Source organism: Hylobates moloch, unplaced genomic scaffold (assembly GCF_009828535.3).
Source record: "Hylobates moloch isolate HMO894 unplaced genomic scaffold, HMol_V3 SCAFFOLD_18, whole genome shotgun sequence".
Lineage (NCBI taxonomy): Eukaryota > Metazoa > Chordata > Mammalia > Primates > Hylobatidae > Hylobates > Hylobates moloch.
The window spans coordinates 47,034,802-47,052,183 of NW_026652293.1; positions in this window are offsets into that span (position 1 = coordinate 47,034,802).

Genomic DNA, 17,382 nt, shown 5'->3' on the forward strand with positions numbered 1-17,382 from the left:
GTGAGAAAAATTTTCAGTGTAATAAACAATGTGTTCATTGATGAGCAAAACAGAATATGCATGGAAGTGGTGTAAAAGATGCAAAATGAACTGAGGCATTCTTCAATATTCTCTACTGTAATTCTAAAATTTGGAAAAACCTGTTTTAAAAATAAAATATTATAAAAGCTGTGTATCAAGTAATAAGTACAAATTATTAATTGAAACATGAAAATGATGAAGAATTAAATATGTTTGCTTTAAAATTTATCCTCTAAATTTTGTGTCTCGTGGGAGGGGGTGCTGGTGGTAAGACTGGGGCTTTGGGAACAGAGAGTTTCTCAGGGGCCAAAATATTGTAAGAGGCAAGGGAAGTGAAGGTCTTTCTTCCCAAGAAATTAGGTGAAGTAATCATAGAAGGTAAAGGAAACACATACTATAAAGATAGGCTCTTTGAAGCTTCTCAGTTGGAAGGAGGCTTCTACAATTTCTGTCTGAGATTGGGCAAGCAAACAGATCCACAGGTGACTGTCAATCAGAGTTTAACCCAGGTATGTTTGACTGTAAGTTCTCCCTATGAGTGATCTATGATTGATACTAACTCTTGGCTGGTTGCAGTGGCTCACACCTGTAATCTCAGCATTGGGAGGCTGAGGCAGGAGGATTGTTTGAGGCCAGGAGTTCAAGACCAGCCAGGCAGGCATAGTGAGACCCATCTACGTATCTATATCTATATCTGTATCTGTATCTGTATCTGTATCTGTATCTGTATCTGTATCTGTATCTGTATCTGTATCTGTATCTGTATCTGTATCTGTATCTGTATCTGTATCTGTGTCTGTGTCTGTGTCTATATCTATATCTATATCTATATCTATATATCTATCTATATCTATGTTTATATCTATATCATCTATATCTATGGAGAAATTCTCTATTAATGAAAGCCTCATTAAGTTTACTCCTCATTCTCACCTCCATCCTTTGGTACCACTGTCAGAAACAGAAAGCCTATTTGGATGATTAAAGAGACACGGATGACAACAACAACAAGAACAATAGCAAGAAGCTAACCCTGGGCAGATCCTCGTAGTCAACTGGGTGTAGACAAATGCAATTCTGGACCTATGGATGCTTCCACCTAAGATCAACACCTATGGCATTGACAAGGTATGCAAGAAAGGTGTGGAAGATATGTACTGTTAGGAACTTATGCTGTCTATTTAAAAATCAGTCAACCAACTTATATTTGCTGAGCACCCTTCAAGACCCTGGGTGAATGCATGGGGAGAAATCAGAACAATGTGAGAGGGGAGGGCTCTCCTCAGGCATTTACAAGGCAACATCATTCGGACTTCTAAAGAAATGAATGTACTCGCTCACACTGTAGAATTTACTAATGTATTATGTGTATTGTCTATCTCTACCAGCTAGAATGTCAGTTCAGCAGGGTAAGGATCTTTGTCTTGTTTTCCGCAGCAGGGTCTTGAGCAATGCTTGGCCCAGAGTTGATGTTCAGTATCCATTGAATATCTACTCAGTAAATGAATGCCTGGGTATGCTTCTCCAAGAATGCCCATCCATTTGTACTTACAAAAATAAGTACACCTATATCTCACTTAAAATGTGCCAGGCACTGTTCCAGCCCTAAACATATCTTAGCTCCTTTGATCAATCCTCTGACGTAACTATTAGTATTATCATTCTAATTTTATAGAAGAGGCAACTGAAGCAAAAAGGAGTGACTTACCCGTGGTAACCCAGCCAGTAGGTGCTGAAACAGAGATTCTAACCCAGGCAGCCTGGCTCTGACATCCATATCTTCACTATCACTTTGTTTTCCTTCTCCAGGACTTGGGTCCAAGGTGTTTACTCAGCACAAAGGTGCATTCTGTGGCTGTGAAATAGCAAAGTGAACTGGCCTATTCCTTTCTGGCTCTTTCTACCCAGGAGGTTGCCTTTAATGTTTCTTTCAGGCTGACTGCATAATCGGCCTTTCTCAGGGCTGAGCTCTTATTATGAGTCAGGCATACGTATTAGCTTTCCATCTTGTTGGGAAGATAAGACACAATTTCAAGCAGTTTTTTGGTAATATGTAGAAAATGGAGTCACCATGAGAAAGGCACAGAAAGAAATGTTATGGAAATTCAGAGGAAGGTGCTATTGCTTCCCTGTGTTGTGTTCAGAGACATGGGAAAATGACGTGGAAAAGCAGAGGGAACAGCCTGAGCAAAGGCACAGAGGGCCATCAAGAGGATCCTTTGTTAGCTGCTACTCAGAGTCCCTCACAGCCAGAACCCTTCCTCCCATGGACCAACAGAAAGTCCATTAAGTTCCTGGTGTGTCTGCCCTTTTGGCAATCTAAGAATGTGTCTAGCACATGGGTTCTGAGACCCTTACCTGTCTTGGCACCATTCCTCTCTGGTGCCCATTGTCAAACTACCTTGAGCCTCAGTTTCCTCATATGTAAAACAGAAGCTGATAGGATCTACCCTAAGGGCTTGTTGGAAGAATCCAAGCTGGTCACGTAGTTGAAGCTCTTAGCATCACCTGGCACCATGAGTGCTCACTAACCTTGCTGCTCTTTTCCACCCTAGTTGTCTGAGTGCTCATAGGTGATGATGGTAATGATCCCCTGCACTTTTGTAGAGCTCGGGAATTAGAACCCTCTCATGTGTATGAACTCTTTGAAACTTCACAACTGCTCACCTGCCCTGACCTGGGAAAATCATTTTGTCACTTGTTTCCCCAAGAGATATTTTTATTCTGAGTCAATTTAGGCTGAAGTGAACACTAAGGGCCATTTTCCATTTCTTATAACAGAATACCTGAAACTGGGTAATATATAGAAAAGGAATTTATTTCTTATAAAGGTTGAGAGTCCAAGGTCAAGGGGCTGCATCTGGTGAGGGCCTTCTTGCTGGTGGGGACTCTGCAGAGTCTTAAGGCAGTGCAGGACATCACATGGCAAAGGGGCTGAGTGTCCTAGCTCAGGTCTCTCTCCCTTTTCTTATAAAGCTACCAGTCCCACTCCTATGATAACCCATTGATTCATTAACTCATTAATCCACAAATGGATTCATCTATTCCATTAGGGCTTTGCCCTCATGACCCAATCACCTCTTAAAGGCTCCACTTCTCAATATTGCCACATTGGGGATTAAATTTGAACATGAATTTCGGAGGGGAAAAATATTCAAACCGTAGCCAGCCCTTGGCAAGAGAGGGAAAATCAGGCTGGGTGCAGTGGCTCACACCTGTAATCCCAGCACTTTGGGAGGCCGAGGTGGGCGGATCGCCTAAATTCAGGAGTTTGAGGCCAGCCTGGCCAACATGGTGAAACCCTGTCTCTACTAAAAATGCAAAAATTAATCAGGTGTAGTGGCGTATGCCTATAATTCCAGCTACTCAGGAGGCTGAGGCAGGAGAATCACTTGAACCCGGGGGCAGAGGTTGCAGTGAACTGAGATCGCGCCACTGCACTCATGCCTGGGAGACAGAGTGAGACTCTGTCTCACAAAAGAAAAAAAAAAGAGAGAGAGAGAGAGAAGGAAATCTTTGGAAAGCCCAAAGAAGGGAGTGGCTGAAGGGGGCTGGTGGAAGAAGGCTGGCAGGATGTACAAGGGGGTGTCATTTTCAGACCAGCTGAAAGGGCCCATTCTTGCTACACCCATGACCCCTTGCAGAATCGGGAGCTGTGGGGACTGCTTGGATCCACTGGCCTTAGACAGGGGTCTATACACTAGCACAGGCATGGGGCAGTTGAAGGGAGTGTTTGCAATCTGATATTCTCACTTCTTAGGGAGACTCAGAAGTCATTTTTTGTGAGAAGTGAGACACATAGCATCTTGCAAAAATCATGCTCTGGAGTAGATTTGCATAAATGAATGTATTTTTAAAAAAATTGTGAAAGCTTTAATTACCTAAACTTGAATTAAGTTGTCTCTTGCAGAATGCACAAAGTATTAGCTTATTTTGTACTTGGTTACCTTTTTGTTTTCATAAATTGGATGATCTTCTATGTAACTCTTGTTTCAACTCAGTGGCAACACCTCAGAGATGTTTTCAAAGTAACAAATATTGTTATGGAGCACTTGCTATGAGCCAGCACGACTTATTATTGAAGAGCAGAGACCCTGAGAGCCAGGCTGTCTGGGTCTATTCATGATTCTGCCACTTACTAGCTGTGTAATCCTGGACAGTTATTTAACCGTCTTCTGCCTCAGTTTACTAATCTGTAAGACAGGTACCTGTGTCATAAGGTTGTTATGAGAATTAAATGGGCTAATATGAATAAAGTGTTCAGAACGGTGCCTGCTCATGGGAAATATTCAATACAGGTCAGTCTGGTTATGTGCTGGACACTGGGCCAGGAGCTGGGGATAGAACTCCAAAGATAGACAAGGTCCCTGAATTCTTTGAGCTTACAGTCTAGTGGAGAAGCGAGAGAGGTGGCAATTAGTCAACAATGAGGGCGATATGTGGTATAGCAGGGGTGGTACAAGGTGCTCTAGGAGGAGTAATTACAGGCTTCTGTAGATATGCTGATATTTTCTTTTTCCTATCTTGTTAACATAGACTGATTTGTTTAGCATCGTAAATCCCCAGGATTGAAAAGCGTTTTCAAAGGTCACTGGTTCATTTCAATGACCCAAGTAAAACCTGCCCCCAGGCCAGGTGTGGTGCTCATGCCTGTAATCCCAGCACTTTGGGAGGCCAAGGCGGCGGATCACCTGAGGTCAGGAGTTCGAGACCAGCCTGGTCAATGTGGTGAAACACTGTCTCTACTAAAAATACAAAAAATTAGCGGGGTGTGGTAGCAGGTGCCTGTAATCCCAGCTACTTGGGAGGCTGAGGCAGGAGAATCACTTGAACCTGACAGGTGGAGGTTGCAATGAGCTGAGATGGCACCACTGCATTCCAGCCTTGGTGACAAGAGCAAATCTCCATCTCAAGAAAAACAAACAAAATAAAAGCCTGCCCCCAGATAACATCATAGACATGTCTGCTTGTTTCTCTGCCTTCATCACTACATCGGAAGCTGCTAGCCCTGCAGTTTACATCCTGCCAGCTTTTCTCAGGTCCCTCAGCTGGGGTGGCCTGCTTTCAGGAACTACTTAGATGCTTAGGAGCCTGCCTGGGGAAGAGATTCTCAAAACCTGTCTTTAGGAATGGAGCTGCTTTCTGAATTCATCTGTGACCCAGCATTCTTGATTCTTGGACCTGGGCACTGCGCCTGGACTGTTTTTCTGTTTCTGTGCTTGTGACTCTGTGGTCACCAGGGCTGCTGTGGGCAACAGCACAGGGAGGGGGAGAAAGCAGGGGCCAGGACCAGGGGCTGGGAGAGTAGTGATCACCTCCCTCCAATTTTCTCAGCCTAGCACTTGTGCAGCACCTACATCGGGATCACCTGGGATTATTGTTTAAAAATCAGATTCCTTGGCTTCAGACCCAGTGAGATCCAGGAATACACATATTAAATCAGCTTTCTTGGTGATTGTTAGGCAACGACTCCTCAAAGGTGGGCCCGTGTGTCTGCTTGGAGCCCTTGTTGGAGACAAACACCTTTCCTTGCTCTTCCCTAGTGGTGCACACCTCCTGGGGCTCTGTCCTGCCAGCTTTTCTCAGATCCCTCAGCCTGGTGCACAGTCTAGCTGGTTCTGGGTCTACCTAGATGCACCAGGAAGGGTGAGAGGGGATAAGGATGTTGGAATGACTGGCAAATTGGAGCTGGCTTCTGTGGATCACAGAATCACAAAAGATTAGAATCAGAAAGCATGTTAGAGATGGGTCCATACAGACTTTTTATTTTGTGGGTGAAACATCAGACCTGGGGCAGTCAGGTGATGCACTGAAGGTCTGACCAGCAGGGCTCTGGGCCAGGGCTAGAGTGCAGGCCGCTGGCTCCTTGTATGACCACAGTGGTCCTCTCACTAGGGCCACCCCTTGTCTGAGTTGTGGAGACCAAAGAAAGTGCCATTCACTTCATCTGTAGGACTTGAACTTGGAATTATTTTTTCAGCATTCAGATGGGCCACACTGAGGTTGGCTCCATTCGCGGCTAAATGCATAGTAGGGAGAAAGGTAAACCAGGTTGTGGATTCTGGCTGAGTCCAGAAACAACCTGGCTGGCTCTTGTGTGGCGGGACCCTCCTCCTGGGCTTCCACGGGGTGGTGGAGGTGGTACAGCCTGGCATGAGGCATACGAATAAGCTACCTTGTGGTCATTCTTGATTTGCACTTATGTTGAACCAGCCTTGCATCCCAGGGATGAAGCCCACTTGATCATGGTGGGTAAGCTTTTTGATGTGCTGCTGGATTCGGTTTGCCAGTATTTTATTGAGGATTTTTGCATCGATGTTCATCAGGGATATTGGTCTAAAATTCTCTTTTTTTGTTGTGTCTCTGCTGCCAGGCTTTGGTATCAGGATGACGCTGGCCTCATAAAATGAGTTAGGGAGGATTCCCTCTTTTTCTATTGATTGGAATAGTTTCAGAAGGAATGGTACCAGTTCCTCCTTGTACCTCTGGTAGAATTCGGCTGTGAATCCACCTGGTCCTGGACTTTTTTGGTTGGTAAGCTATTAATTATTGCCTCAATTTCAGAGCCTGTTATTGGTCTCTTAAGAGATTCAACTTCTTCCTGGTTTAGTCTTAGGAGTGTGTATGTGTCACGGAATTTATCCATTTCTTCTAGATTTTCTAGTTTATTTGCGTAGAGGTGTTTATAGTATTCTCTGATGGTAGTTTGTATTTCTGTGGGATCGGTGGTGATGTCCCCTTTATCATTTTTTATTGCGTCTATCTGATTCTTCTCTCTTTTCTTCTTTGTTAGTCTTGCTAGCAGTCTATCAATTTTGTTGATCTTTTCAGAAAACCAGCTCCTGGATTCATTGATGTTTTGAAGGGTTTTTTATGTCTCTATCTCCTTCAGTTCTGCTCTGATCTTAGTTATTTCTTGCCTTCTGCTAGCTTTTGAATGTGTTTGCTCTTGCTTCTCCAGTACTTTTAATTGTGATGTTAGGGTGTTGATTTTAGATCTTTCCTGCTTTCTCTTGTGGGCATTTAGTGCTATAAATTTCCCTCTACACACTGCTTTAAATGTGTCCCAGAGATTCTGATATGTTGTGTCTTTGTTCTCATTGGTTTCAAAGAACATCTTTATTTCTGCCTTCATTTCGTTATGTACTCAATAGTCATTCAGGAGCAGGTTGTTCAGTTTCCATGTAGTTGAGTGGTTTTGAGTGAGTTTCTTAATCCTGAGTTCTAGTTTGATTGCACTGTGGTCTGAGAGATAGTTTATTATAATTTCTGTTCTTTTACATTTGCTGAGGAGTGCTTTACTTCCAACTATGTGGTCAGTTTTGGAATAGGTGTGGTGTGGTGCTGAGAAGAATGTATATTCTGTTGATTTGGGGTGGACAGTTCTGTAGATGTCTATTAGTTCTGCTTGGTGCAGAGCTGAATTCAATTCCTGGATATCCTTGTTAACTTTCTGTCTTGTTGATCTGTCTAATGTTGACAATGGGGTGTTAAAGTCTCCCATTATTATTGTGTGGGAGTCTAAGTCTCTTTGTAGGTCTCTTAAGGACTTGGTTTATGAATCTGGGTGCTCCTGTATTGGTGCATATATATTTAGGATAGTTAGCTCTTCTTGTTGAATTGATCCCTTTACCATTATGTAATGGCCTTGTCTCTTTTGATGTTTGTTGGTTTAAAGTCTGTTTTATCAGAGACTAGGATTGCAACCCTTGCCTTTTTTTGTTTTCCATTTGCTTGGTAGATCTTCCTCCATCCCTTTATTTTGAGCCTATATGTGTCTCTGCACATGAGATGGGTTTCCTGAATACAGCACACTGATGGGTCTTGACTCTTTATCCAATTTGCCAGTCTGTGTCTTTTAATTGGAGCATTTAGCCCATTTATATTTAAGGTTAATATTGTTATGTATGAATTTGATCCTGTCATTATGATGTTAGCTGGTTATTTTGCTCCATAGTTGATGCAGTTTCTTTCTAGCCTCGATGGTCTTTACAATTTGGCATGTTTTTCAGTGGCTGGTACCAGTTGTTCCTTTCCATGTTTAGTGCTTCCTTCAGGAGCTCTTTTAGGGCAGGCCTGGTGGTGACAAAATCACTCAGCATTTGCTTGTCTGTAAAGTATTTTATTTCTCCTTCACTTATGAAGCTTAGTTTGGCTGGATATGAAATTCTGGGTTGAAAATTCTTTTCTTTAAGAATGTTGAATATTGGCCCCCACTCTCTTCTGGCTTGTAGAGTTTCTGCCGAGAGACCAGCTGTTAGTCTGATGGGCTTTCCTTTATGGGTAGCCTGACCTTTCTCTCTGGCTGCCCTTAACATTTTTTCCTTCATTTCAACTTTGGTGAATCTGACAATTATGTGTCTTGGAGTTGCCCTTCTCTAGGAGTATCTTTGTGGCGTTCTCTGTATTTCGTGAATTTGAATGTTGGCCTGCCTTGCTAGATTGGGGAAGTTCTTCTGGATTATATCCTGCAGAGTGTTTTCCAACTTGATTCCATTCTCCCCGTCACTTTCAGGTACACCAATCAGATGTAGATTTGGTCTTTTCACATAGTCCCACATTTCTTGGAGGCTTTGTTTATTTCTTTTTATTCTTTCTTCTCTAAACTTCTCTTCTCGCTTCATTTCATTCATTTGATCTTCCATCACAGATACCCTTTCTTCCAGTTGATTGAATCGGCTACTGAAGCTTGTGCATTTGTCACATAGTTCTCATGCCATGGTTTTCAGCTCCATCAGGTTCTTTAAGGACTTTTCTGCATTGGTTATTCTAGTCAGCCATTCGTCTAATCTTTTTTCAAGGTTTTTAACTTCTTTGAGATGGGTTCGAACTTCCTCCTTTAGCTCAGAGTAGTTTGATTGTCTGAAGCCTTCTTCTCTCAACTCGTCAAAGTCATTCTCCGTCCAGCTTTGTTCCATTGCCGGTGAGGAGCTGCGTTCCTTTGGAGGTGGAGAGGTGCTCTGATTTTTAGAATTTTCAGTTTTTTCTGCTCTGTTTTTTCCTCATCTTTGTGGTTTTATCTACCTTTGGTCTTTGATGATGGTGACATATAGATGGGGTTTTGGTGTGGATGTCCTTTCTGTTTGTTAGTTTTCCTTCTAACAGACAGGACCCTCAGCTGCAGATCTGTTGGAGTTTGCTGGAGGTCCACTCCAGACTCTGTTTGCCTGGGTATCAGCAGCAGAGGCTGCAGAACAGTGAATATTGCTGAACAGCAAATGTTGCTGTCTAATCATTCCTCTGGAGGTTTCCTCTCAGAGGGCTACTCGGCTGTATGAGGTGTTGGTCTGCCCCTACTGGGGGGTGCCTCCCAGTTAGGCTACTCAGGGGTCAGGGACCCACTTGAGGAGGCAGTCTGTCCGTTCTCAGATCTCAAACTCTGTGCTGGGAGAACCACTACTCTCTTCAAAGCTGTCAGACAGGGACATTTAAGTCTGCAGAGGTTTCTGCTGCCTTTTGTTCGGCTATGCCCTGCCCCCAGAGGTGGAGTCTACAGAGGCAGGCAGGCCTTCTTGAGCTGCGGTGGGCTCCACCCAGTTGGAGCTTCCCTGCTGCTTTGTTTACCTACTCAAGCCTCAGCAATGGCGGGCACCCTCCCCCAGCCTCACTGCCACCTTGCAGTTCGATCTCAGATTGCTGTGCTAGCAATGAGCGAGGCTCTGTGGGCGTGGGACCCTCTGAGCCAGGCGCAGGATATAATCTCCTGGTGTGCTGTTTGCTAAGATCATTGGAAAAGCACAGTATTAGGGTGAGAGTGACCCGATTTTCCAGGTGCTGTCTGTCCCAGCTTTGCTTGGCTATGAAAGGGAATTCCCTGACCCCTTGCACTTCCCGGGTGAGGTGATGCCTCACCCTCCTTCAGCTCATGCTCGGTGTGCTGCACCCACTGTCCAACAAGCCCCAGTGAGATGAACCCGGTACCTCAGTTGGAAATGCAGAAATCACCCGTCTTCTGTGTCACTCATGCTGGGAACTGTAGACTGGAGCTGTTTCTATTTGGCCATCTTGGAACCGCCTTGTGGTCATTCTTATTGCTCGCTTAGCCACATACCTAAAGATGCCCCAATTTACAAAGACGCACTCCAGGAATGAGATCTTTACTATGATGACAACCTGGAGAGGGCGTTTTCTTCTCTACTGCAAGCTGGCTATGGGGTCTTTGCAGCTGTTCTGTTACCCTTTTGAAACAAACAAAAAGCTGTTGTGGGTGTGGATGTGTCTGTGACAGGGCAGGCTTTGGCTGTGAAGGGTGATGGAATACCCTCTACAGTTGTCTGTGTGCACAAGTGCCTCTCTTTGTGTTTGAAACTTGCACCCAAATGATTGACAGATGGTAAATTATTTTAAAACCCTTTTTTCTCTTTTTGCATATATCCTTCAGCTGTGGCTTGCTGTATTGCCAGGGTACCAGGCCTGGATCAGAGATGTCAGGTTTGAGAACTGGAACCTGTTCAAGGGGAGCTATTTGTGCCAAGGGAGAGGGGCACAGCAGAGAAGAGGATGGAGTTGGGCATCCAGATGTTTGCTGAAAGTTTCCAACTGGAAATACAGTGGACTACAGTGGTGAGGGATTTATGCTATGCTTGGAAGAACATCATGGAGAGTTAAAAGAAATTTTGCACATTTTTTCTCAGCTATGTAACTCTAGAGCTGCCTAATACCTTCACATCTCCAGCTGTAAAATGGGCCCAGGCACTCTACCATCTGCTAGGCAACATTCTAAGTGCTTTACCCCATTTACTTTTATATCTCGTTAATTCTATGAGATAGAATTGCTCCCTTTTACAGATGAAGAAACTGAGGCACAGAGAAGTTAAGTTAGCCCAGGCCACACGCCAGATATGATAGGTCCCAGGAATTTTGGCTCAAGTCAGCACTCTTTCCTCAACTGCCATGCCATGGGTGAATACGTGGTCAGGAGACGAGTAAGAAGATTACATATATATCGTTAAGTCCTGGGGGCACAACTGGCTCGTGATGGTTAATTTTATGTGTCAACTTGGCTGAGCCACAGTGTCCAGATATGTGGCCAAACATTATTCTGGATGTTTCTGTGAGGGTGTTGTTGGGTGAGATTAAAATGGAGGGATTTTGAGTAAAGCAGATTGTCCTCCATGGAGTGGGTGGGCCTTGTCTAATCAGCTGAAACCCTTAATAGAACAAAAAATACTGACCTCCCCCAAGCAAGAGGGAGTTCTGCAACAGACTGCCTTTGGACTTGAACTGCAACATCAGCTCTTCCTAGTTCTTCAGCCTGTTGGCCCACCCTGCAAATTTTGGACTTGTCAGCCTGCATAACTGTGTGATCAACTCCTTACAATCTCTCTCTCTTTCTCTTTATCCTGTTGGTTCTGTTTCTCTGGGAAATCCTGGCTAATACATGGCTCCATATCTTCATCTGGTCATCACAGTGTTGGGCCACATCTATCAGTAGCATCCTGCTCTAGGACTAACAATTCATTTCTTGGCCTCGTCTACCCAGGGACACAAGTCTGTTTCCTCGGTGGGTCAGTTAATCTCTCTCTCACTCTTCCTCCTGCCCCTGCTCTGCCTCTGCATCATCATTCAACTTATTAGCTTCTGACTTCACTTGCTTTATATCCCCTTGATCAGTTAGAATTCACTCCTATTGTGAGTAGCTGAAAACCTGTCAGAGTAGTTTGGTGAGCAAGAGGTTGATTTTTCTCATGTCACAGGAAGTCTGGTGGTATTTAGAACGTAGTCTAGTGCTGGGCACCTGCTCAAGGATGTCAACAAGGACCAGCTCCTTCCATCTTCCAACTCTACCATCATTAGGGAAGACTTTGTCTTCATGGTTGCAAGACGGCTGCTGCATCTCCAGGTATTGTGTCTGTGTTCCAGGCAGAAGGGGCCTGGCAGAGAAGGGAGAAGTGAGAGAAACAAAGGGCAAAATTTCTCTATTCTTTAGCCCTTGATCGCTCTTTCGCTCTTTCGCTCTTTCTTTCTTTCTTTCTTTCTTTCTTTCTTTCTTTCTTTCTTTCTTTTTCTTTCCTTTCTTTTCTTTCTTTCTTTCTTTCTCTTTCTTCTCTCTCTCTCTCTCTTTTTTTTTTTCCTGGTGGCATAAGGAGATTCAGGGAGGGAAAACCTCTGCAGGGACTTCTACCTATATCTCATTGGCCAGAACAGTTTCACATTGTTTTCTTTAGCCACAAAGGAGGCTGACGTTGAGTATTTTGCTTTCTGTCCTCTATAGCAGAGGAAATCAAGGGATAGGTGTGTCGGTATATGGCTATTTAGTGCAGGGATTGGCAAGTGTTTTCAGTAAAGGGCTAGATAGTAAATATTTTAGGCTTTGTGGGCCATACAGTCTCTGTTATGCCTACTCAACTCTGTGGTGTAGCACAAAAGTAACTACAGAAAATACATAAACAAATGGATGTGGCTGTGTTTCAATAAAACTTTATTTACAAAAACAGGCAGTGGGCTGGATTTGGATGATGGGCTATCCTTTGCCCACCCCTAATTTAGTGATTCAACCTATAATATCTACCACTGGACTCAAATATTTCAGCCAAAAATATTTTCACAAATTGTGGTACAGCACCCCTAAAAGATGAGAGTGGGGATGGATATGAAATAGTGGAACTGGATCTTAATTGATACAAAGTTTTCTTCTGTCATGCTAAGGAGTTGGTACATTACCCTCTGGGCAGAGGAAGAGGTCAGAGAAGACTGGGCTGTGGTTGTGGTTGTGGGTGGTGGGTTCACAACCTGTGGTGATCCCAGGGTTGACTCTGATGGCTGACAGCCTGGTAGAGAGGACCTCTCTTCCACATTCCTCACTGCACGTCCCTCTTTAAACCACAGGTCTGGTCAAAGAGATGACCAGGGGGTGCCCAGCTAGAAAAGAGAGAGTAGAAAATGCTGTAACTAAAAGCCTAAGTTTTCAGCTAGGTGCGGTGGCTCACGCCTGTAATCGCAGCACATTGGGAGGCCTAGGCAGGCGGATCACCTGAGGTCAGAAGTTCGAGACCAGCCTGGTCAATGTGGTGAAACCCTGTCTCTACTAAAAAAAATCAGAAAAATTAGTCAGGCATAGTGGCAGGCACCTGTTTTTCCAGCTACTCAGGAGGCTGAGATAGGAGAATGGCTTGAACCCAGGAGGTGGAGGTTGCAGTAAGCTGAGATCGCACCACTGCACTCCAGCCTGGGCAATAGAGTGAGACTCCATCTCAAAAAAATAAACAATAAAAATAAAAATCTCAGGGTTGAATAGGCACATAGGATTCACTGAGCACCATAAATATCTGTTTCCATATTCTTGAACTCTTTGGTACCCAGAGAATATACCAATAACATGTTTGGATTTAGGGTTAGAGAAATCTTCTCGAATTTTCCTAGCCTCACAAAATTTCACAACACTTTACCTTTGCAAGTGCAGAACCAGTATTAAGACAGTATGCATTGTGTAATCTTACATCAAACCTTTGTATTTATCATTAAAAATGTGGCAACATCATTGCAGTCATAAACAGAGTTACCAAGGAAACCAGTTTATCATAATTAGCTATTTATTCCCTCTTCTTTCTCTCTCTCTCTCCCCCTTCTACCTGAGCTTTCTTTGGGCTGAAAGGTATGATAAGCTGTTATCAGCCTGGGCTCAGTGGCTAATTAGGTCCTAATATTGATTCATAGAATTACACTGCTCTTTTCCATAACTATGCTGTAGTGCATTGTCTGTGCTTATTAAAAATAGACACAGTGATGGAACAATTGGTTTATTATGTGTTTTAAATAGTCATAATAGCTGTTTCCCAGGGGAGTGGTATATCAAAACCCGACAGACAGAAGATAAAAACTTTTGGCCTACAAAAGACTTGTGGCTCTTTCTCTTGCATTAGGAAGTAGTTGTGAAAGGAATTTTGCTTCCTGGATGGGGCTCCCAGTCCAACAGGCTTTTTCTCATTTTTTTTGTTGTCTATTATAATAGAGAACATGAGCTAATACCCATATTCCACATCAATGTTCTAGAGCAGAGGTCTGCAAACTTTTTATGTAAAGGGACATATAGTAAGTATTTTAGGTTTGTGAGCCATATGCACTCTGTCCTAACTACTGGACTCTACCTTTTATGGCAGGAAAACAGCAATAGACAATATGTAATGAATGGGTGAGATTGTGTTCCAATAAAACTTTATGTAAACAGGTGGCAGGCCAGATTTGGCCCATTAATTGAAGTTTGCAGATATCTATCTAGAGCCTTGGTCTCAAAGGGTAGGGAATTAACTTGCAGTTGGCCCCTTAAAGTGGGAGCAATACCTGGAGAAGCCTGGACGAGCCACCAGGAGCCACTGGGAGCTCCTACTGGGCTATCTGTGGGGGTCTCTCCCTGCTTGTCCACCTCTCATTAAGAGGGGTGGTTTCTCACAGTGATCCCCCCACAGAAGGGCGGACTAGGGACCAGGTAACCTGGAGTAGTTCCTGACTTGAATGCTTAACTGGATGACATTTTCTCATCTGTAATGCCCTCTACCACCTGTTCCAAAGAGCTGTGAGACGCACAGAGATAATGAATAGGAAAGGACTCTGTGAACTATAAACTGTAAACCACCAAGGCATAGAACCATAACAGCTGTGGCTACTAAGATGTTGCTTGATAAGTTGAGTATTTGCTTTCTGGGCCCCATAGCAGAGGAAATCAAAGCAAAGGTGGATCAGAATATGGCTGTTTACTGCAGGGATTGGCAAATGTTTTTGGTAAAGGGCCAGATAGTAAATATTTTAGGCTTTGTGGGCAATACAGTCTCCGTCATTCCTGTTCACCTCTCCTTGTAGCACAAAAATAACCATAGATAACACATGAATGAATGGGTGTGGCTGTGTTTCAATAAAACTTTATTTATGAAGGCAGGCAGTGGGCTGGATTATATAGCAATCACAGAGTTGCAGAATGGGAATGACCCCTTCAGGTGTTAGTCCACCTGGCATCTGGGTCTCGAGCCCACCCTTTACTACTCTTCTGGGAAATTGTCCACCTTGAGTTTTAATTCCTCCAGTGGCCAAGTTCATGATATTTTTGGCTGATCTATCTTCATACAGTTTTGGTTATCAGAAATTTCTTGCTGTTTCTCAGCCAAAATCTGTCTTTCTGTATCTTCCCTGCATTTGTCCTAGTTCTATGCCTCAGCATTTTCCAGAACTATTAGATTAATCTCTTCTTCATATGACAGCTCTTTGAATATTTGAAGATAGAGGTCACAGTCTTCAAGTCTTCTCCTCACCAGGCTAAACATCAGCAGTTCCTTGAACTGTTTATATATGACATGGTTTTGACCTTTCACCATTCAGGTTGCTCTCCTCTGCACAAGTTTCAGTTCCTCAGCATCCCTCCTAAATGGTATATCCACTGCTGGGGACAATATTTCATGCATGTTCTAACTAATATAGAGTAGGATTGTAGCCTCCTTTGTTCCAGATTCAATGCTTCTGTTAATGCAGCCTAAAGTCATATGTGCTCTTTGGGTGAATACATCACAATGCTGGATTTTACTGAGTTGATGTTGACTGAGACTTTTAAGTCCTTTTCTTGCATACTGCAAAGTCATGGCTACCCCATCCTGACTAGTGCAGAGTAAGGATAACTTGGATTTCCAGTAAAAATCCTTTGGCTGCTTTGTATTCAAGGTCAAAGTCCTTTTGAATTGACATTACATTTCTTTTCACTCTTTGGGTAGTCTGTGACTTAATGAGAATGCTGATTGTGATGTGAAATCAACCACGTCTTCACATAGCCTACCATGAGTTCTGCTGTGGTTGAAGATACAGCCTCTAAATCAGTGCTACTTAATTATTACTAGCCTACAAAAAGATAAGGAGCTTACCCCAGAATGCAAATAAAAGCATTGTTTCCTTCATTGAGAAAGTCTTGGTATGAATAAAATGTCAGCTGAACTAAACGTGGTGCTTCGTGACATAGCTGATTTGCAGACAGCAGATAAGCAGGGGTTCTCAGACCACACATTTTGACTAGTAGGGCTCTAAATGACTCTCTAAGATCTTGATTGAAACTCTAACTGGCTTAAGGAGGGTAGATAAGAAGAAGAAACATCTTCAGAAATAGTAGAAAGGATTATGGTGATTAGATGAAAATTAGCCTTGAGATTCAGTCTAAGTTAGGATCCTAATGGGAAACCTCTTCAGTTTCTTTTATTTCTAAAATTAGGGCTGGATTTCAGTGATTATTCAATGCACATCTGTTGGTCTCTTAATCTGTGAGAGGCATTGAGCTAGGAACTGAGGGGTTACAAATTTAACTGAGATATAGCCGGAGTCCTGGTTGGGGAGTCTTAGATGCAAACGAGTGACAAATTGTGGCATAGGCCGCTAGTGGCCTCCTCCTACATAATTCTCTCCTTTTACCTTAGGAACAGAATGCTGATGGTATTCACAGCAGCTATGCCCTCAGATAAAAGACCACGTATTTCAGCCTCCTTTGCAGTTAGCTTAATCATGTGATTTCCAGTAATCATCTCACAGCATGAAGGGGCTTTAATGATGGGGGTTTTATGCTGTAGGGGTTTTGGGGCAGAAGGGTGGAAGGAACCCAGATCTCTGATGACTGTGGAGCCTCCAGTCCTGTCTAACTCTGGGCTTCTTTTACACAAGAGGGTAGATCCTTGTGAGTTCCGCGCCTGCTATACACAGCTGAACCTCATCCTAAAGTGATAGAGAATTTGATTCTTAGGGAGGGGGTTCCTATAAGAAACATAACTTAAAATGTGCTATTGACTTAGGGAAGGAGATGGGAAGGCAGATATTTAGAGCTCAGATTTTGCAAATTAGAAATCTGGGGACCCTTGCTGTGCATTGTTAGAGCATTGGATTGAATTGTTGCCTACTGTAACTGGAAAAGCAAACCGTAAGTTGACTGAAGCTGTAGCTTCAGGGGAAATGGCAGCAAAAATTCAGAATGACAGCAAGAGTGTTGGCTTGCTGTCTCCTTCTTGCTACTTCTAGCAAAGTCCTGCAAAAGAGAGCTGGCCAGTCTGCGGACAGATATGGAGAGAAATGCTGCTTTGCTTAGGAGGTGTTCTCAGCCTGCGGCCTGCAATCTAAGTTGATTGAGATTCCTATAATTTGAAGCTTTGTCAGTTTTTATGCTGCAAGATGAAGTAAGAGTTATTAATATGTAGTATCTCCAAGTCAACACCTTAGCAGGAAATAAGGCTGAGGCCCACCATGGCAAAGTCAGAATTAGGTGTGTTATCTTCCACAGTTGCGTACTGTCTGCCTCTGAATTTACTTTATGTTAGAGATTAAGTCCTTGTCTATAAGCTTCTGAGATTTGGGATTTTCTGTTTACATAGTGGAACTTGATCTTAATTGATCCAAAGTTTTCTT